The sequence below is a fragment of the Sorex fumeus genome, unplaced genomic scaffold (genome assembly GCF_029834395.1).
Source record: "Sorex fumeus unplaced genomic scaffold, SorFum_2.1 ptg000013l, whole genome shotgun sequence".
In the NCBI taxonomy this organism is placed as follows: Eukaryota; Metazoa; Chordata; class Mammalia; order Eulipotyphla; family Soricidae; genus Sorex; species Sorex fumeus.
This window is the reverse complement of record NW_026606070.1, coordinates 11,964,066-11,986,689: the sequence shown is the minus strand read 5'-3', so window position 1 is coordinate 11,986,689 and position 22,624 is coordinate 11,964,066. Positions and strand designations below refer to the sequence as shown.

Genomic DNA, 22,624 nt, shown 5'->3' with positions numbered 1-22,624 from the left:
CAGAAAATTAAAAAAAAAATATTCCCTAAGAGCTACCAGTTCTCTAGTTTAAAGAACAAGATTCAAACCCCTGGAAATGCCACTTAGCTGGCAGAGTGATCGGATTCTATCAGAAAATCTGAGACTTGGAGCAGAGTGATTGTGTGGAGGTGAGGTGCTTGTCTTGCATGTGACCCCCAGCATCCCATGTGATCCCCTGAGCCCCAGCAGGAATGATCCCTAAGCCCAGAGCCAGGGGTAAGTCCTGAGCATCTGAGCATTTTTGGGTGTGGCCCAAACATAGTAAAAAAGCTGGGATAATTTTTAGCCATTTGTTAAGATTTTAGCAAGAGTGAGGAAAAACGTTTTACAGTATAGGGCACAGATCCAGTGCATTGCTACTAGAAATATTGATTACTACAGCAGCGACTGAGAGAACACTGGGAAGAATTAGAGTGACAAATTCACATTCTTTTTAATTCAACAATTTCTCTAAGGTTTCAACTTAAGAGAAATGCCCATGTTAATGTGTTCACTGCAGCATTCTTGGGAAAAGCAAACACACTGTAGAATTTTTTGCTTCTTGACTGTAATTTTTTTGGCACAAGTTTTAGAATTCCCAGTACTATTTTCTTTATCTATTCTTTAGTTATTGTTTTCTGTTATTAGCTTGGCTTTGTTTTTAAAATTAGTAGGTTGAAAATTCAGACAGTAAATCAGCAAAGATGATGTTGTTAAGGCTATTTGTAATTTGACACGGTACCATGTTTTGCTTGTTATGGTGATAGAAACATCACAATATTTAATGAGAGAACTTTTACTTGTGACTGTAGATTATGGCCAGCAACTTTCAGAACTGACAAGATTAACGTCTGCAGAGAGTTAAGGTGCAGGTTGGAGAATGGGGAGTAAGTGAAGGGTGATGACAGAGAAGACACATAATACGCTGGTCACAACAAGGCCACCCAGGTTGCACATTTTAGTCTCAGTTGTCGCTTTCCCGCTTTTGCCCTTAACCTCCTAACTTGGATTTTAGATAGGTCAGGTTTCTAGATCAGAGGCAGGAAAGATTTCCGTTTAAATGAAGCTGATTTTATTTGAAAAGACAAGACAATGGGTGGTTGACGAAATGGGAAGGAAGATTGAAATTTAATATAAAAAAATGCCAAGAAATGGTCAGCCAAGTTCTTGCTCATAAAATTCTGGAAAAATGTTCTATTTAGAGCTTATAATTCTTGACATACAGAGGTATGAAGACATTTGGTTATGAAAAAATAATTGTGCATCTCTTTCACTTATAATTGTACAGGACGATTTTTAAAAAGTTAAAACATGAAAATATTTTGTGTTTAATAATAAACAAGTGGCTAAAAAGATGCCCAGGGGTTGTTGGCACTTCATAAACTTCCCCCTGTGGTAACTGCCTGATATAGCATTGACTCCCACCCCCTCCACACACACACACATGGGAGTGGCCCTGGAGGGTCCCAGGTACCACTGACCACTTCAGGTAACTGGTGTGTCCAGCGCTACTGACTCTCTCAGCAGGTCAGAGGACAGAAACATCTGGCATAGCTGAGGATTGCTGGCAGATCCTGCAAACAAACAACATTAAACAAACTAACAATTTAAAGAATTGGAGTTTTCGCTCTTTAGGGAAAATAGTTATTCTTTTTTGCCAAACATTAACAATGATTTGTGCCTAGAAGCTTAATTATTGTGTGATTCCATGAGTTTTTTTTTCAAAGCTGTGTGTGGCTGACCTTAGCAGGAATTCTGTCTCTAGGTCATCTGGACTAATTCTGTCTCTAGGTCATCTGGACTAGCAGTTAATGGGCCCTCAGAAGATGATGGTTTGTTCCTTGGGACATGGTCAAGAATGTCACATCCAGAGTTCATTCCAGAAAGCTTGTCCTTGACTCTTCTTCGAGGACACAGGAGTCTATGGGCATGATGAAACCCAGGTGTGTTCTCAGAGGACTGCTGTTTTCTTTCCCATCTCCATCCTTTAAGTAGACCTGGCTCAACCTCAGACATACAGTACTGTAGAGCATTTCTTAGGATGGATGGATGGAGAGGGAGGATACTCAGCGGGGAGCGAGAGGTTATAACAAGAGTATAGGTAGGACTATACTTTCAGGGATCATTTCTTTAATTTGTTACTAGAGAATTTCCTCTGATGATGTAGAGTACCCAGAACTACAAGGAGGGGCAATGTATTCTCTCTTGAGTTTGAAGCTAGCTCTAAGTGTTCCTTTGGCAACTGCCTTTTACCATTGAAGATCATTCTTCTCTTCCTTTGGGAGAGTTAGAGGGACAGGATGTGATCTGAGTGTTTTGGTGGAAAAAAAATAAAAAGACTGTATGTGAAAGATGGGCTGGAGTGATAGCACAGCGGTAGGGCGTTTGCCTTGCGTGCAGCCGGCCCGGCCCAGCCGGGTTCGATTCCTCCGCCCCTCTCGGAGAGCCCGACAAGCTACCGAGAGTATCTTTCCCGCACGGCAAAGCCTGGCAAGCTACCCGTGACATATTCAATATGCCAAACACAGTAACAACAAGCCTCACGATGGAGACGTTACTGGACCCGCTCGAGCAAATCAATGAACAATGGGAGGACTGTGAACGTGACCGTATGTGAAAGATAAAACCTGAAAGATAGTACAAGAAGTAGGGTGCTTGCCTTGCACGTGGCCCACCCCAGTCCTATCCCTGGCACTGCCTATGGTCCCGTGAGTCTCCCAGGAGTGATCCCTAAACACAAAGCCAGGAGTAAGCACTGAGCACTGCCAGGTGTGGCCCAAAAACCAATAATAAAAAGAAGAGTACATACATGTGAGGAGCAAGTTAGAATCTCTAATACTTTTTCACTTACACTCTCATGAAATCCAAGAATGCGGTGTCCACTGACCCCCAGAGCTAGGTGATAGGGTTATACGGCATTTACATGTGCCTGTCACTGTAGTCGAGGCTCTTGACTGACACTCAGTATGCCGGGTAGGTGGGACAGTTAATCTGGCACAGAACTGTGATGAATGGCCGCATCGTAGGGACCAGTCATGTTCTCAGTGGCCTTCATTTGTTGGCTCTAGTAGGTTGGAGGAAACACCCCACCATGGTGCCCACCAGTGTCAATATTTGCTTGGTAGCATGAGGATGCCCAAATGGCACCTGTCAGTATTTTTAGTCTGGCATCTTCCCAAAAGTTTACTGCCTCGCAGGCAAATGATGTGACCCTTTCAGCCAAAGTCACCACATCTAGAGCAGTTTCTTCCTGCGCGTGCGCTTGTCTGTCTGTTGTAACATCTCACACTACTCTTTAACCCTTCGTTGTGAAAGCAGTTTGTGTAGTTTCTTTGTCTAAGTGTTTTCCTACTTTATTTTTTCCTCTGTAGTTGTATATTTGTTACGTCCACCCACGAGAGAAAATAAGTTCATGAAGTTCAAGTTCTTTCTATGGTAGCAATTTAACTGAAACTCCTAGAAGGAAACTGGAATGATGCTGCCTTGGTTTATTGAGTACCTAGGTTGAGGTTTTTTTTTTTTTTTGTGGCTCTTTGTGGTCATACCCGGCAATGCTAAGGAGTTACTCCTGACTCTGTATTCAGGAATCACTCCTGGCTGTGTTCTGGGGACCATATGGGATGCCGGGTTTCGAACCCGTGTAGGCAGTGCGCAAGACAAACACCCTACCCGCTGTGCTGTTGCTCCAGCCTCTGAGTACCTGTTATACAGTACTTGTTTAGAGTAATTGTTTTACAATCACAGCTTGCTCTTAATTAGCATTTAACATGTACCCAACTTTATGTACTATAACAATTCATTCATTTTTCTCTATAATGTGTCTATGAAGTGAGTCTTATTCTAAGCTCCATTTCAGAATAGGAAAGAGACTTAAAGACTAAGTGATCTTAGCCTGGACTCAGAGACACTCAGTGCACTGTGTCTGTCTACTTTGTTGGGTTTCCTTAAAAGCCCAGTGTAGAAACATGCTTTTAGACCCACAAACCATTACTTGAAAGCCAGTTCTCATGAAATAGAAAAGGCTATTCATTCTACTCTAAGGGAAATGATTCCTTTAATATGGTACTTAGGTAGTAAGTTACTGTCAACACTAAAAATTAACCACAGATCAGAGAAACAGTTTTGGATGGCACGATAAGTAGTGTGTGTGTGTGTGTGTGTGTGTGTGTGTGTGTGTTGAGGAGGGGGGACTAAGGATAAAAAGAGAAAAACAATGTATAATCAAGTAAATTGTACTTTTTAAAAATGCTTTTTGTTAAAGGTGAGAGTTTTTCACAGGCTGAAAATTATGAATGCATTGTCACATTTTATACAACCCTTTCTGAAGGAGATTGACCTGTCTCTAAAAGAATAACTGTATGACCTGATGGATTGCTCCCACCTTCAACAGCTAAAGAAGCTCTTGGGAAATACATCTGCCACTTAACCAATGCGACCAGAAATGCCAAGAAGTCTCTTGCCAAGGACACGTTCTCTAGGCTGCAGCTAAATTCATTATTTTGTTAGAGTATCAGCCACAAAGCCAAGAGTGGGTATATAGCATGCCACACTTCAAGCAGAATTTAATTCACTTAAGACATTCACTTCTCTGAGACATAAATGAGACAGCTACCGAAGATCATAGCCCGTCAGTAATGCCATAAATAGAAAGTAGAAATGTTAATACAAAGTTCTTCAGTCAATTTCTGGTTACATTTTCATTGAAAGCAGGTTCCAAATTTTGCCACGGTTATCGAATTCCCATGCTGTGCTCTGGTTATATATTATTATGGGGAAGAGGTAAAAAATGTTTGTGAGTGCCTCCATTTTTATTATTTTTAAAAATTTCCTTATGTTCATACTAGAAGATAACAGTAATTTTTTTTTTATCAAAAAAGACACCTCTGGGGCAAGAGCGATAGCACAGCGGGTAGGGCGTTTGCCTTGCACGCGGCCGACCCGGGTTCTATTCCCAACATCCCATATGGCCCCCGGAGCACCGCCAGGGATAATTCCTGGGTGCAGAGCCAGGAGTAACCCCTGTGCAATGCTGGGTGTGAACCAAGAAGAAAAAAAAAAGATACCTCTGAATAACTCAATCTGCTATGGATATCTTTGGGGGTTTTTTTTGGTTGGTTGTTTTTTGGGGGCCACATCCAGTGATATTTAGAGGCTCCTCCTGGCTCAGTGCTCAGGAGATTGCTTATTGCTAGTGCTCAATGGACCATGTGTTGCTGAGGTTTGAACTCCAGGCTACAGAATACAAAGCATTGTTTTGGCTCTCTGAGCTAGCTCCTGGCCTATGGTTATCTTTTTTTATGGGGCCTTACATTTCTAAGGTTACCTATAGACAGTTTATAATTATTACCTTTCTTCTTTTCTCATGGCCATTTGTAGTTAATTCAAAGGTAGGTACAACTGGAATATTAGCCAAAGAGGAACTGAATGCACTGCATTTATACTCAGGATTCTACTCTTCCCAGTCAGAAATGGCACATGGGGTCTGGGATGTAAGTCAGGTGGTAGTGCACGCGCTTTTCCTGGGCGAGACCCTGGGTTTGATGCCTGAAACAAAAAAGGTCCCAAGGCCCCCACCAGCACTCCTGGGTGTGACCTTGGTGGCCCCAAGCACTGCCTGAATGAGCACCATCAGAAGTGGCCCCTCACTCCTAGAACTGCTGGGAGTGGCCAAATAAAAAAGTGTCGCTTAAACGCACCCAGGACGGGCTTAACTGCCAATAATAAGAAAATGTATTAAAATAAACCTTTTTATTTAACACTCCCTGTTCCCAAGCGCGATACAGTTGAAAGAATATCTGAGAAACAGAGCAGGGAGCATCTTTATTTTTGACTCCTAAACAGAGATAAAGGCAGCACCCAGGTACGTGAGCATCAGGATTGATTCCCTGGGAAGTATTGATGATTATTTCCTAGAGGCTCCTGACTTAGACCTTTGGTTTTGCATCTTGTCTCTGCTTCACCTGAGTTGTGTGACCTGGACCACATTACTTCATCTTGGTAAATCTTAGTGTCATAAATGTGGGGGGAAATGGCGAAATAAAATAAATGGCCCTGAAAGATAGTGCAGTGGTTTAGAATGCCTGTCTAAGTTGTCTTCCATGTATTTTATAGTTAGAGGTCTCAGTTCCTGCTCTTTAATCCATTTTAAATTTATGTTTAAAATAAAGGTAGAGTTAGTTACAATCTTTTTCACATAACTATCATTTTTTTTCTGGCACCCTTTATCTTCATATTGTTGTCCTTCATTTTTTCTTTGTATCACCCATTCTTGGTCATTAACTGTGTTGATATATTGTAAATTATATTATAAATTTATTTTTTGACTCTGAATTCTATTTCATCAATCCATGTATCTATTTTTATTGCAGTACACTATTTTAGTGATTGTCACTTTGTAATATAGTTTAAAGTTGGGTAACATGATTCCTCCATTTTTTCTCCCTTTTCTTGAGATTTCTTTTGTTACTTGGGATGTTTTGTGCTTCCATATAAATTTTAAGGATTTTTTTTTGGTCCTATTTTCTTAAGAAATATCATTGGGATTTTAGTGGGTATTGCATCATTCCTATTTTGCTTCTGATAAGACAGTCACTTAACTATATTTAATTTTCCTCATCAATGAACATGGAATATATTTTTATTTTTTAATGTCTTGGTGTGTGTGTGTGTGGGGGGGGTGATGCCAGACCTTAAATCCAGGAGCTGACACATACAAGTGTTTTACTGCAGAACTACATATCAGCCCTTTGTATCAGCCCTTGGTATCTTTTAACAATGTCCTATAGTTATTGTTGTAAGGTCTTTCCTTATTCATAGGCATTTGCATCTTTTGATGATTTTTTTTCTAAACCTAATCTACGTGAGCATACAGAACTATCTAAAAAGACAGCCATGGCAGTGGAGTTTTCTATTACATGCATTTTAATGAAAAATGCAGATGGAAAAAAGAGACATAGGAGACACTCTGGGATCTGAGTGGAGCAATTTTTTAGAAAAATGCTCTTTGCTTTTAAGGAATCTCTTACCTGAGGAGACTAGAGGAGCATGTGTGAGAAGCGGTAGTAGTGATCACTTCACTCTTTTCCTAGACTTCCCAAGCCTTTTGCTTCAATTCTTTGACCTCCACGGAAAACGGAAGGTCTGACCTAGAATATGTTTTCTATAGTTCTCTAAATGCTGATCCGCCATTATTAAAGAGATTTGGTCTCAGAGCGTCAGATTACTGCATTTCTTGTAAACCAGCTTAATGGCAACAAAATCCAATTCATCTCTGGACACTGAGGGGGATTTTTGGTTTTTGTTTTTTTAAGCTGAGGTCTTCTATTTTTCTATTTCTTGGTGAAAGAAGAGTTGCAAAGTCTATAAGTCTGTAGACCTATTTGGTTTATTACTTTTGCTGATTTTTGAAAGAACTGACTGTCTTTGTTCTATCTTGGATATCTGCTGTGTGTAATTTTTTAGAGGGGCTCTACTGAAATGTCTTTCCTCCATGAGTAGAAATAGCAGAAGATTAAGAATTAGGATATGTCGCCTCCCCTTTCATCTCTTAATCCACCGTGTATAACCTATTGCATTGAGATAATGCTGCTGGGAATGTGCTGTGGGTTTCGAGGATGTGCCGGGCTGCTGGGGAGATGAGGAAGGCTAAGTTACAATTCCTCAGTCTGGAGTTTCTAAGACTTTGGAGAAATGAGGAAGGATTAAACGGATAAGAGAATGTTCATGAAATACATCTTAGCTAGTTCATGTGATTGAAATCAGAGGGTGGGGGAGAGAGAGAAAGAAACAGAGAAACAGAGAGAGACAGAGGGAAACAGAGAGACAGAGACAGGCAGAGAGAGACATAGAGAGGCAGAGAGAGAGAAACAGAGACAGAGACAGAGAGAGAAATAGAGAGACAGAGAGAGACAGAGAGACAGAGACAGAGAGAAACACAGAGAGACAGAGAAACAGGGGAGACAGAGAGAGACAGAGACACACTCACAGAGAGAGAGAGAGAGAGAGAGAGAGAGAGAGAGAGAGAGAGAGAGAGAGAGAGAGACTGAAAGCAACATTTCCTAAATTAATAGGATTGGGTTTAACCTGGTGTGTGGAAGGAAGTTTCTCTCTTAGGGAAACTAAGATCTTTGCTTCTTGCTACAAGACCACAGGATTGCTTATTTCTTTTCTCTTTCTGCTTGAATTATCTGGAGATTCAGTGTGTGTGTGTGTGTGTGTGTGTGTGTGTGTGTGTGTGTAAGCTGTGGCTTACTCCTGGCTCGGGGCTTACTTCTGGCTGTGCAGCAGGGATCATTCCTGCTGAGGAGGCTGGGGTCCATAGAAGGTGCTGGGGATTGAGCCTGGATCAGCTGTGTGCAAGGCCCTCCCGACTGTACCATTGCTCGAGCCTCTCAAAATCTATCTTCATGCTCAATAATAGTGATTATTCATTTTCTTTTCTTTGAAGGGGAGCAGTTTGTCCCAAACCTGGTGGTGTTCAGTGCTTTAGGTTGACTCCTGGGTCTATGCTCGGGGATTATTCCTGGCAGTGCAGTGGGGGACCATATTCACTGCTGGGGATCAAATCTGGATCAGCCTCAAGCAAAGTAACTGCCTTATCTGCTGCACTATTTCTTCAGCCTCTGACTATTAATGTTTTTTTTCTTTTTCTTTTTGGGTCACACCGGGAAGTGCACAGGGCTTACTCCTGGCTCATGCACTCAGAAATTACTCCTGGCAGTGCTTGGGGGACCATGTGGTATGCTGGGAATCGAACCTGAGTCAGGGGTTGGCCCATGTGCAAGGCAAACACCCTACCCGCTGTGCTATCACTCTAGCCCTTCTGACTATTAATGTTTTAAAATTTAAATTGTTGCCATGATTTTTCTTTCTACTTTACATATACGTATACACATACATGACTTGTATCACTGATTTCTGTGTGTGCATAAATTTATTTTATTTTAAAGAAAGTTATCTGTTTTGGCAAAGAAATGAGATATAATTACATTGGTAAAGGACACATGAGGTATGTAGGATGTTTCTTTTTTGATTATAATCTTTAGTTAGCATTTGCTTTTAAATCAAGAGAACATGCGAGCTCTTTCTGAGCAGAGGCTGTAGAAAAATGGCACGAAGCAAATTAAAAAAACATAGGCCTAGAGAGTTGATTACGGTTCAGCAGGAGCAGCCTTTCAACTTTCTTTTCTTGTTAATACCAGGGATTTTACTCAGATTGCAAAAAAAAAACGTGGTCGGATGCAGTGACTGGGAGGCTCAACATCTGCTAGCAGAAAGAGGGCTGTGATTACCATCGGTTTCAGAGCTGAGCGGGTGGGCCTGACATTTGAGTAAAGGCGCAGGGCTGCCCCTTTGTCTCTCCGTCCACCCCCTCCTCCACTCTCCTCTCCGACACCCAAGTTCTCATGCTGCCCGGCCAGGCCTGTCAAACCCAGAAAGCACCAAATACCTCAATCTTTCATCTCTGCTCTACCCACCTTCTTACATAACCCTCCTGTGACCCGTTCCTTCATGACTTTTAGGATCCAGCACAATAAGCAAATTTCAGTAAATAGAACAGTGGGTAGGGCATTTGCCTCACACGTGGCCAACCTGGCGGACCCAGGTTCGATTCCTCCACCCCCCCTCAGAGAGCCTGGCAAGCAACCAAGAGTATCTCACCCTCATGGCAAAGTCTGGCAAGCTCCCCATGACGTATTTGATATGCCAAACACAGTAGCAAGTGTCACAATGGAGACCTTACTGGGCCCGCTTGAGCAAATCGATGAACAATGGGAGGACAGTGACAGTGACAGTGATGAAATAATAGAAGAACTCATTCTCTTCTCTCTGCAATAACAATGAAAAATGCCTTTCCATATAGTTTCCGTATCTTTTGTGTTTTCTGAAGTTGAACTATGGAACTGAGGGCCAACCGGCTCTTGCCCTGCCTCTTATCCTTGCCTTCCTACCTTGCAAGGAGACCAGCTGCCTGTGAATAATTTAGGTTCTGGGTTAGTTTTGAGATTTTTCTCTCCTGTCATGTGAAAAAGGAGGAATTAAATTTCTCTATTGTTTGTGTTGGTAAGAAGGATGGTAGGAGAACTTCCAAGTCAGTATTCTTTCTCCTCGAAATAAATTAAAAATAAAAAAAATTAACAATTCGTTTCCAAAGAAGAGATATATTTTGTTTGAAACATTTTGTTTCGGAAAAATATATTCAAAGATCAAGTTTATCAGGGTGCTTTCACAGCTTTGTGAAGCTTCATCGCTCTCACCTGTAAACTCTGAAGGGGTAATTTTTGCTCAGTCATCTCCATGGAGGCTTTGATATCACCGAACATTAGTGTTTCACTCGTGAAAGTAGTTTGAATTTGGAGAAGTGGCTATGGAATGCTTTATGTCACACACACAAAGCTGTATCTGTTTATTATGATTACTAAAGTACCATGGTTTACAAAGTTATTCATAGCAAAGTTCCAGCATACAATGCTCCAACACCCACCACTAGTCGCAACTTCCCTTTTCCAATGACCCCAGGTTCCCTCCCACCAAAAGGCAGCATCTTTACAGAATGTTATTCATTGTGACCCAAGTATTTTCCTGTTCCACCATCTCTTCCTTTCTGAAGCCACTTGTAAATAAATAGGAGAACAAATAATATGATTAGGGGCCTAATTGTATTTATTGTTTATGTAGGATTGTAATAGACAAGAGATAGTTCATTATTATTTGTATCTCATAGTATCACATGTATCATAACAATTTTAAAACTAAATAAAGCAAATAGTTTTGAAGAATTAGTCATATGACTCATCTGCATAGATACTAACTATGTTGCAGTTTGGTCATTCCATCACCACCACACCACCCCCCCCCCGCTTTCTTACCCTTTGAATGAAAAAATGAAATTTTATATATGTGACAAGTGGCTTCTAAATCTGACATTTAGAAGAAAAAGTGTGTGCACTGCCATTTGCTTAAAGACCAGCTATTTCCATTTCTGTAGGTTGAGGTGGAAAGTAACACGAATTTATTTGATCTATAAATATTTGCCATGCTAACTATATTTCAAAAGCCCAAAAAGTTGAATATTCAAAGCAAAAGTTCATAAAGATAAGAGCGAGGAAGCAGGGAGGTAGTATAGTGGATATAAGGTACTTGCCTTGCATGCAGCCTACACAAGTCTGATCCTTGGCACCCCATAGGTCCCCAGATCCCATCAGAAGTGATCTCTGAGCACAGAGCACAAGTAACAGGAGTAAGCCCTCGGCATAGCTGGGTGTGACCCAACCTCTGTCATCCCCGCCCCCCACCCTCACAGCCCAAAAAAAGACAAAAAAGTTCAGAGCATACAGTGTATGACAATTAGAATATTTTTCAAAGAATGTTCAAAATATTCAGGAAAACATGATTTGCCTATATATAAGATTGACTGAAATCTTTTTCATAAATATTTGAATTTCATTGGAGTCAAGGCAGTGGACTTGATCCTGGAACATTTCCTTATAGATTACCAATAGTGCTAGCAATACCTGCTAAAAATAAGCCATGTTGTCTGGCTGATAATCCCCTATCCATATCCTAATTTATTGGAATATATTCAATAATACTTGTAAAGTCACAGCAAAGCCTGGCAAGCTACCCGTGACGTATTCAATATGCCAAACACAGTAACAACAAGTCTCACGATGGAGACGTTACTGGGCCCGCTCGAGCAAATCAATGAACAACAGGAGGACAGTGACAGTGACCTGTAAAGTGAAAAATAAAATTCAGCCTGTTGGAGTACAAGGAGCTTAGGTTTATCAGGTTGCACCCATCACAGTGCTCCCGAGTCACTCCCATTACTTTGTTTGTCAGTAACTACTTCTTTGTGCTCTTTTCCCCAACCACTTTGTAAGGTCTCATCCTTCTAGGACACTGAACTTGTACTGTAAGTTAATATTGCCTTTCTCCTCTCCTTATGTCTTTTGAATAGTTTGCTTTAATGCAATGTCCTTTTTGTATAGATACAGGAAGACAATTAATTAATATTATGCTTTGTAACTTAGGAATTGATTGGCTTTGAATATTATTCACTCCTGGGCATCTGCTTTCTCAACTTAAGCCTCAGTTGCCCTCACTTCCTAGCGCCCCAAGGGCAGGATCCCGACATGGGACTGGATGGAACCAGGGCAAGCCGGTAAGTTATGTGCTACCCTGGCATTGCGATGGGCCAGGCCAAGGTGCCACGATTCTTAACTATAGGTTAAGAGTATGATCATAGACAAATGCTGTCATGATCCAAAAGTAACGATGAGACTAGGACCCTGCTACTAGGAATAGGAAAAATATCTGGCCTGAGCACTGCAGTCTGAGATCAAGATGGCCCTGGGAGAGCAATTCTATAAGCTCAAGGTATTTCTTACTGTGTCCATACAAAATGATTAATATTATGTATGCTTATATGTTGGTTGGACAAGGAGAGGAGAAACACGTCCTAGAAGCAGTTTTCCTGTGTGTCCTGACTAGCTTGGATGAGACTGAACTTTCTCCCCTTCAAACTGCCTTCAGTAAATGATTTCAGTATATTGAGGCAGTTTCCCTTATCTCACAGGAACCTAGCTGGCCTTAGGTATGCAGATCCCAGGTGCTAAGCCAGGCCTGATCCTGGGATGTAGATGCTTGGCTCCAGGCAGGCTAGTCTTGGAGATGTAGATTCCAAGCTCTAGCAGACTGGCCTTTAATGTGCTAATCCAAGTGCTTGTAGCTTCTAAAAGGTGAGGCCAAGATTACTGGCCTGTGGATATAAAGAAACAATGTATGTTTTGCCTCTATGTTCTTTCTGTAACTCCTTTTGATGACATCACTATATTGCGCCCTTTAGAGGTACCATGATCTATGTCATGGTCATGGTCCTCCTGTTGTTCATCGATTTGCTCGAGCGGGCCCAGTAACATCTCCTTCGTGAGACTTGTTGTTACTGTGTTTGGCATATAGAACACGTCATGGGTAGCTTGCCAGGCTCTGCCGTGCGGACGAGATACTCTCGGTAGCTTGTGGGCTCTCTGAGAGGGGTGGAGGAATCGAACTCGGGTCGGCCATGTTGGCTGCGTGCAAGGCAAACGTCCTACCCGCTGTGCTATTGCTCCAGCACCATGATCTATATAAGGGAGATTTCAGGGCTCTCGGGGGGGACTCATGCATCAGAGAACCTGGGAAGATGGGGCTGAGGACAGAAGCTGAGAGAACAAAGGAGCACGTGCTTGAGAGATCCTGGGGCCTCCATGACATACATCTCTTCCATGTAATAAACTGCTAAGACCAACCAGCTTGGCCTCATTTCCTTCCTTCGCTTGACCATTGCCATCGACCTCCCTGGAGTGGGGAAGCGGCCTGACCACCGGCCTTTTTATTTTTTGTGTGTTTACACACCAGCCAAACACCAAGCTGGCTCTTTGGCGACAGAGACAGGATGTTCCAAGAAAGAACTAGCCACGTGCCAGTGTCTGACCTGTGGTCACAATCACCCCTCGTGATGGTGCACATTTAGCTTTACACAACACCTGGGGACACCATTCCCATGAATTTCCAAAGGAATGACACCTTCAGTGGTTGAGCAATGTGGTTGAGCCTGATTGGTAATCACTTATTTGGCAATTTGGAAATATTTCTGACGTACCCTCACAAAAGACAAAGGAACTTTACTGACGCTGTAACTCAGAGCAATTAATAAATGTCTATTTGGTGAACAGATGAGAAAAAAAGTCACTTTTTATAAAAGAGCTTTATTGAAGAACTTTATCCTCTTGCAGTGCAATGATCAAACTCAAGGCCTCACACATGCAAGGAAGTAAGTTTTATTGAAATATACTTCATTTATATTTCATGAACATGTTATAGCCTTAACCTATTTATAGCATATAAGTTGAAGATTTTATTTATTTTATCAAAGGGATATTTCATTATAATAGTTTGAGTGTGCATTATTAAAATGAGCTTTTAATATATATATGTAGAGAAATGCAGTTATCACTACAATCAACTTTTAAATTTAGATGTTAGATATCACTCTCCCATAAAAAATCCAGATCCATTAACATTAACTTCTTCCCCTTAGCTCTGAGAAGTCACTAATATGAGTCCTATACATTTTCCTATTCCATGCATTTCATATAAATGGAGCCATATATTATATATGGTCTTTTGTGATTGGTTTCTTTCACTTAGCATAATATTTTTGGTATTCCCTTGTGGTTTGGATGGTTTTTTCCTTTTTATTGGCAAATTATACTCCATTGTATTGGTATACCATACTTTATTTATCAGATAGTAAGCATCCAAGTTATTTCTACTTTTTGGCTATTCTGGATAATTTCATAGACATTCATGTCTAAACCGTGTGGACATTATTTTTTAATTCTCTTGTACAGATATCTAGGAGTATAATTGTTGGGAAAAAAGGCGATCTTTAATTTGATTTTTACTATTAAGTAGCCTATTAAAAGTCATCAAATTACTGATATGTGTCTGCCTTGGCTAGTAAGTTCATGGTCTTATGGCAACCTCTGCTCTGATGCTCATCCCCACCCCCACCCATGCTGTGAACTAGCAGGTGAACCACAGAAAATTGAATTGTACTGAAAGTTTCATCTCTTTGAACTGGGCCATACTTATATTGAATTCACTCTAATTTATTATTTGCTACTGCACTAGGAACACAGAGAGTGGTCACAAAGAATTGGAGCTATAGAGTGAAAACAGAGGTTCCCTGTTTCTATTAGTCTGCCCTTGAAGGATGGATGTGGCCAATTTCAGATTATTCTGGGCTTTTCTCTCTTAGTTCCTTGACATCTTTTCTTTTGACCCTTTTGCTTTCCATTAGTGACATTTACTGAGCAAAGAGATCTGAAACACGGTCATTCAGCCAAAGTATTTTTATAGTCTTTTGGTGAAAAGAACTTCTAATATGTGTGTCATCATGGTTTTTAGGTGCCTTATAAATTCTGTTGTTTATCCTGAAACTATTAAGTTTAAGTCTACTTTTTCTTCTAGTATTGTGCTGTTCAAGTCATTATTAAGGAAGGTAAATAAGAAATTACAATATTGAAGACAAATTATTCAAGTGTACAGAACACAGAAGGTATTATTTTTAAAGGAGATAATAAAATGAGAAATATTTTTAGCTAGAAAGATGTTTTAAATGACCATAATCATAACATTGTATATAGGTTATGTGTTTGCAAAGCGAAATTAGGATTGAAACTCTAGAGCTTAATGGATTTGTCAAATGTCTGATTTTTAATGAGCCAAAACTATTTAAACTGTGCAGACATTGACAATTTTCTTAGTGGGAGATTATTTTGAGTGGGAGATTATAAAGAATAGCAGTGAAGGGGACGTTGGTTGACTTTTAAGAAGAACATTGTTTCATTGAAAAGAAATAAAATATGGACTCCCCTTAAGCAAAGACTTCTTGTACTTCTGTTGAAAGGGAGGGACATTGTGTCTGATTTTTATAAAGATCCTCATAAAACATTCATACCCCCCTGTATCCAGTAGTACCCATTTAATTCTCTTTGACTCTTCTTGCATAGAATGAAATCGGTTGATTCATAGGTTGGCCTGAGCGTTTGAATAAAGAGCTTGAGGGGAATGTTTAGGAAGTGTTCCAGCAAGCCTTCAAGACTGTTGACAGGTGGCCAACCCAAGGGAAAGAGAATTGGTAGTACCCACAGTTCACACTTACAAGCACTGTTCTAAGCTCCTTACACATATTAACTCACATGAGTCTCACGGCAACCTAAAGAGGTCAGTCAGTTATTCGTCTCAATTTAGAGGAGGGAACTGAGAAATTAGGTGAAGGAAATCAGTCACGGCTGCATATCCATGGAGTCTAGTTCCGGAGTTTCCCCCAACACCAAATATTCTTGCAAAGGCAGGAAATACTGAGAAAGTCTCACTCCTGCCAGAGTCTCAGAGGAAGGAGGGAGGGTGAAAGTCAGCTTCTTGCTCTCATTTTGCCAAAATGAATTGAGGAGCTGAGGCTTCATCCTGGCCTCTCACCGTGCATGATTCAGAAGGCAATAGAAGCTTGAACGACATGAAGTTCTTTTGTCGCTAGTTAGTATCAACAAAGCACAGCTCTAACTTATCTTTAAATATAGACCCTTTGCATTTGGAGTTTGAAAGCAATATGGAATTTTGATATATATTGTCAGCTGGTTTGTCAGGAGTGAAAGGAAGCAGAGTCAAATTTGAAAATGAAAAGGCTAAGTCACAAGACCATGGCAACATGAGAAAAATATAAGTTGTGTGTTTATGTAATCCCTATTATAACCTATAATCTCTGGAATTTAAAATTTATAGAAACAGGGGCTGGAGTGATGGCACAGCGGGTAGGGCATTTGCCTTGCACGCGGCTGACCTGGGTTCGATTCCCAGCATCCCATATGGTCCCCTGAGCACCGCCGGGGATAATTCCTGAGTGCAGAGCCAGGAGTAACCCCTGTGCATTGCCAGGTGTGACCCACAAAAGCAAAAAAAAAATTATAGAAACAATCTATCCATGGTGTCATAAAAAGTCACCGTGTATTTTCATTTCTGCTTTTTTTTTTTTAATTTATTTATTTATTGAATCACCATGGGAAAGGTTACAAAGCTTTCAGGTTTAGGTCTCAGTCATGCAAATATCAAGCACATTTCCCTTTACCAAAACTTATTTTTTACCATGAAGAACCCCAATAAAACCCCACACCCCACCCCTCCCAGTCCCTGTGGGGCAGATGAATTCTAGTTAACACTCTATCTGCTTTGATTAGATTCGTTGTTTCAATAAAAGATTCACCACTATTATTTAGAGTTTACCCCCACACCCCCAAATCAGACATGCTGAAAAAGCATTGTGAAGTGATTTGCTTTCTACAGCTGGGTTCAAGAATTATATGTCGGTTTTGGATTTCTGCTATTTTACTTATAGACCCTGGAAGTATTTCTACTGAAAGTCAGATAGTTAAGAAATTGGTTTCTGTGCTCTGGAGTCGTGGCCGTGCTGGAGAGCCGCTAGTGGGGGGCAACTGGTGGCCTCGGTAGGGCGTGAAGGGCGGACCGAAACGCCCCCCTTCCCATGAGGTTTTAGTCGCCCCCACTCCCCCGGCTCATACCTGCTATCCACAAGGCTCCCATGCAGCCGCCATCCTTCTTTCCAGAGAAGAGAGGGCGAATGGGGCAACACCCTTTCTCCTCCGGCAGACTTGATGGCCTGGATTAATGCATGGTCCGTTCACTTTTCTGCTCCAAGCTTCCGGGTTCTGCATTAAGTCCTTGTGCTTCTGGGGCCGTGGCTGTGCAGGAGAGCCACTCGTGGGGGTCAACTGGTGACCTCGGTAGGGCGTGAAGGACGGACTGGAACGCCCCCCTTCCCATGAGGTTTTAGTTGCCCCCACACCCCCGGCTCATACCTGCTGTCCACAAGGCTCCCATGTGGCCGCCATCTTTCTTTCCAGAGGGAAGAGGGTGGAAGGGACCAACACCCTTTCCCCTCCGGGCAGACATGATGGCCTGGATTAACACATAGTCCTTTCACTTTTCTGCTCCAAGCTGCTGGGTTCTGCATTAAGTCCTTGTGCTTCTGGGACCGTGGCCGTGCTGGAGAGCCGCTCATGGGGGGCAACTGGTGACCTCATTAGGGCGTGAAGGACGGACCGGAACGCCCCCCTTCCCATGAGGTTTTAGTTGCCCCCACACCCCCGGCTCATACCTGCTGTCCACAAGGCTCCCATGTGGCCGCCATCTTTCTTTCCAGAGAGGAGAGGGCGAATGGGGCAACACCCTTTCCCCTCCGGACAGTCATGATGGCCTGGATTAACACATAGCCCGTTCACTTTTCTGCTCCAAGCTGCTGGGTTATGCATTAAGTCCTTGTGTTTCTGGGGCTGTGGCCATGCTCCAAACTTAACTATGATTTTCAGAGAGAAACGTTGGGTGGTTTACTTCCCATGGATCACTTTGTATGTAGAGAGATGTCACGCAGCCGCATAAGCGGCCGCGCGGTTTTGAGGAAAAGTCCTAGTTCCCGCATACTCGAGCTGTGCTTGTAGAGGCTTCTGGTCACCGGGGTTCCATCTGGGGGAGGCGGGATGCGGTACCTACCCCATCTGGGGCTTCCCGATGATCTCGGCTCTTTTCGGAACCTGTTTTTTTTTTCCCCCTTCGGGATCTGTGGATCCCGCCCTCCATGTTGTCCTTCTCTTTTCCATTTCTGCTTTTTGTACAATATAGGTAAATAAATATTCGTAACAGCTTCTGGAAGCATAATATGCCTTGAAAGAATGAGTTAAGAAATTAATCAGGGGTGGGAGAGATACTGGGATCAGTGGTGGTGGAGAATGGGCACTGGTGGAGGGATGGGCATTTGATCATTGTATAACTGAAACCCAAGCACAAAAATATGTAAGTCTACAACTGTACCTCATGGTGTTTCACTAATAAAATTTAAGGGAAAAAAAAAGAAATTAATCGGGAGCCATAGTGAACGTACAAAGTAGGGTGTTGCATGCAGCAGAACCAGGTTTGATTCACTGTATCCTATACGGTCCCCCATGTACCGTCAGGAGTAATTCCTGAGTATAGAGGCAGGAGTAACTTCTGAGTATCACCAGGTATGACCCAAAAAGCCAATAAAGAAAAGAAAAGAAATTAATCAGCACTAATAATATCAGGTAAATAAAATTCTTCTTGGGGATGAAATAAGATTTGAGGATTTGGAGGAAGCATTCTTGAAGAATGAGCATAGCCAGAAATGGTTTTACCTTGGGCTTCTCCATCTTGTAGAGAAATTGCCCGAGCGGGCCCAGTAACGTCTCCATTGGAGACTTCGTTGTTACTGTGTCTGGCATATCGAATACTCTCGGTAGCTTGCCGGGCTCTCCAAGAGGGGCGGAGGAATCGAACTCGGGTCGGCCATGTTGGTTGCATGCAAGGTAGACGCCCTACCCACTGTGCTATCGCTCCAGCCCGTAGAGAAATTGAAAGGATCAATTTTTTATTCAACTTTGAAGAGTCCAAGATCAACCCAATGTCTCTAGAATAGTCATAAATTCTGTTGGCATCATAAGTAGAAATCTGTAAATCAGGGCCCAAGTGATAGTACAGCAGATACGGTACTGAGTTCAATCCCCAAGCATCCCATATGGAGTGCTTCCTGAGCACAGAGCCAGGAGTAAGCCCTGAGCACTGCTGGGTATGAGAAGGAAATAAAGGAAGGAAGGAAGGAAGGAAGGAAGGAAGGAGGAAAGAGAGAAAGAAGAAAAGAAGGAAAGAAAAAGAAAAATGAAGGAAAGAGTGAAAGAGAGAGAAAGAAAGAAAGAAAGAAAGAAAGAAAGAAAGAAAGAAAGAAAGAAAGAAAGAAAGGCGGAAAAGGAAGGAAGGCAGACAGGAAGAAAGACGGAAGGAAGGAAGAAAGGAAGGAAGGAAGGAAGGAAGGAAGGAAGGAGGAAAGAGAGAAAGAAGAAAAGAAGGAAAGAAAAAGAAAAAATGAAGGAAAGAGTGAAAGAGAGAGAGAAAGAAAGAAAGAAAGAAAGAAAGAAAGAAAGAAAGAAAGAAAGAAAGGTGGAAAAGGAAGGAAGGCAGACAGGAAGAAAGACGGAAGGAGGGAAGGAAGGAAGGAAGGAAGGAAGGAAGGAAGGAAGGAAAGAGAAAGAAGAAAAGAAAGAAAGAAAAGGAGAAAAATGAAGGAAAGAGTGAAAGAAAGAAAGAAAGAAAGAAAGAAAGAAAGAAAGAAAGAAAGAAAGAAAGAGAAAAAGCAAGAAAGCAAGCAAGAAAGCAAGCGAGAAAGAAAGCAAGAAAGAAAGAAAGGCAGAAAAGGAAGGAAGGAAGGCAGACAGGAAGAAAGATGGAAGGAGGGAAGGAAGGAAGGAAGGAAGGAAGGAAGGAAGGAAGGAAGGAAGGAAGGAAAGAAGGAAGGAAGGAAGGAAGGAAGGAAGATAAAAGAAAAGAAGAAAGACAGGAAGGAGACAGGAAGGAAGGGAGGGAGGGTAGAAGGAAGAGAGAGAGGAAGGAAGGAAATAAAGCTGGAATTCAAGAGAGAAAGCCAATTTAGAAAGACCTCTGTGGATGTGGTGATGGGAAAGACAGGGAAGGGAGTGTGCAGGAGGTGGGTAGGGGAGATGGGTGTTTGCAACGTCTGTCCACTAGTGAGAAGGGAGGCCATGCCCTCCTTGGTGTCAGGGCCAGCTCGCATTACACAGAAGCTAAGCATTGATTGTGGCTTTGTGTGTTCCTGTATATCTACACACAAAATTTAGCTCTGATCAACTGTTGGAAATGAGTCACTCTGTTAATCAAACATCGAGTAAGAAACCTCTTCCTCTCTGGGCTCCACGCAGGGACTGGAGCCGCTCTCTCTGTCTACCCACACAGGCCAGAGAGTGAGAAGTTGATGCAGGTCCTGACGTTAGGGAGCTCCTGAAACAGCACCAATGTCTTGTTAACTGTAGCACTGCACTGTAGCGCTGTCCTCTCGTTGTTCATCAATTTGTTGGTGTGGGCACTAATATCGTCTCCATTGTGAGACTTCTTGTTACTGTTTTTGGCATATCAAATACGCCACAGGGAGCTTGCCAGGCTCTGCCATTTGGGTGGGATACTCTCTGTAGCTTGCCAGACTCTCCAAGAGGGGGGGAGGAATAGAACCTGGGTCTGACGCATGCAAGGCAAACGTCCTACCCACTGAAAGAAAACTCCACTGTTCAAAGCGTGCCAAGATAGCTATTCTCTTGTTTGTAGTCAGAGGATTCAAACTGACGCAGACTCTATGAAGGTAACAGATTACCTCAGGTAATCCACCAGTCTTTCAGACCTTGAGAAGACATGTTTGCTCAATTCCGAGTCGTCTTATATTTTTTTTCTGTTTGGAATATTCATGGGTGGTGGGCCATGAGGAGCAAACCACAGAATCACTCACTCAAAACTTTCTAAAAAGTAGGAGATCCTAAAAAAGGAAGAGCCTAGCAAGAAATCTAGAACTTTTAAACAAAAATCTCTTAAAAGGTCAAACAGCCTGGCCGTGATCTCCGACTCCACTGGCTGCTAGGTGAATGTCTGTGAGGTTTCAGCATCGCTTTGTGCCTCTGACATGACAGAGAGCACCGGGAAATGGAAGCATTCCCAGAGCCCCTAGATACAAACCGGGGCAAGGAAGCATTTTCTCCTTTTAGAGTCGCCTCTCTTTTCATTCGCCTTCTCCTGTCTTCCTTGCATGTGCTGGCAAGGAGGCATATTTGGCCCCCGTGATGGATGACCAGCGAAGGAGAACCAGCCTGCTTTGTGGTGCTTTTGAATTGAGCAAACATGTCTTCTCAAGGTCTGAAAGACTGGTGGATTAAAAAGAAAGTAATTAATAACAGTTTTTCACATAAAAAAATTTTGATTTTTTGATACTTATTGATTTTAATATGGGAGCCTTGTTATCTAATTAATTTCAACTCTAGAATTCTGTCAATTGTTGCTGCTTTTGTCTACAGTAAAATGAATTTCAAAAATGAAACGCAATGGTGAAATTACAAAAAAAAAGAAAGAAAGCAGTTGCTTGCAGAATTTCAAAATGAGATCCAAAAGGTACATTACAAGTTTCAGTTTTAAAAAGCCAGCCCTTTACGATGTGTTTAAAAAAAATCATTTTATGTGTTAAAAACTCAAAAAATCATAGGATTTAGTAACTACATTGTTGTCTGACTTCTGAAACCCTGTGTGTTACATATAACATTTAAGGTAAAAAAAAATTCTCATGATAGAGGAAAAAAATTATGTATATATAGTCCCTATTCTGCATTAATAATTGCCATTCAGGAAAAATTAACTAAGTTTTCCAAGTCTCCATATCTGTTTCCATATTTGTTAATGGGGTTGTTTGATTAATTCTTGTCTAAGTGCGTTTACATATGTGGTAAGAGTTTCTACAACAGGCAGAGTTCCACGCTCCACGTGGGCATTGGAGGTAGGTGCAGGATGAGAAACTTCCATCATTCCCACTCAGGAACATGTCTGAAGATAAACCCAAAACTAAATAGCAGTAGAAGCTCAACAAAATTGACTTCAGATGGTCAGATTCTAGGTGGGAGATACTAGGCAAAAATACATTACTTCAAAGAAAATTTGAATTACAGCCAAAGAGGAATTAAAATGTAATTTTTTTTTTTAGTAAAAATATATCCATCAAACTCTCAGGGATATACTTATATTAAAATCTGTTTATTGTTTGTTTGAAATTCAATTTTAACTGGGAGTTCTGTATTCAAATTGGCCAGATCTAGTAATGCTGATCCTGGGAGGAGTACTGAATGATATTGGTCAGGGTCTCTGTTTACATTGCTCTAGAAGAAGCTAAGGAAAACAATTACTGGAAGGTTCTATAGGCTTGATGGCTTTGGTTGGCGGGGGTAGAGGGGCATGGTCTGGGGGCTTGTGGTCTGGATGGGTTTAGGCAAAGCTGAAGGAGTGAAGACTAGGATGTGGCAGAAACTAGACAAAAACAAAGATGTTCTAAGACCCACCTTCCTGCTCTCTCTGGGTCTCTGAAGATCTTTGCCCTGCTCCCGGTGTCAGACTTAATTGACATCAACATGGGGGAAAAAGTCACTTTTTAAATTACAGACTGTAATATGAC

The 22,624-nt window shown here is 41.7% G+C and overlaps 1 protein-coding gene and 1 non-coding gene across 4 annotated transcripts in view; both read left to right on the top strand.

Moving 5' to 3' along the window:
- Positions 1-22,624, top strand: part of SHROOM3 (shroom family member 3) — a 341,326-nt gene that overhangs the window by 41,003 nt on the left and 277,699 nt on the right. The window lies entirely within an intron of this gene.
- Positions 2,104-2,315, top strand: LOC130020857 (small nucleolar RNA U3). The gene has a single exon (XR_008792054.1). It is a non-coding gene; the product is annotated as a small nucleolar RNA U3 (small nucleolar RNA).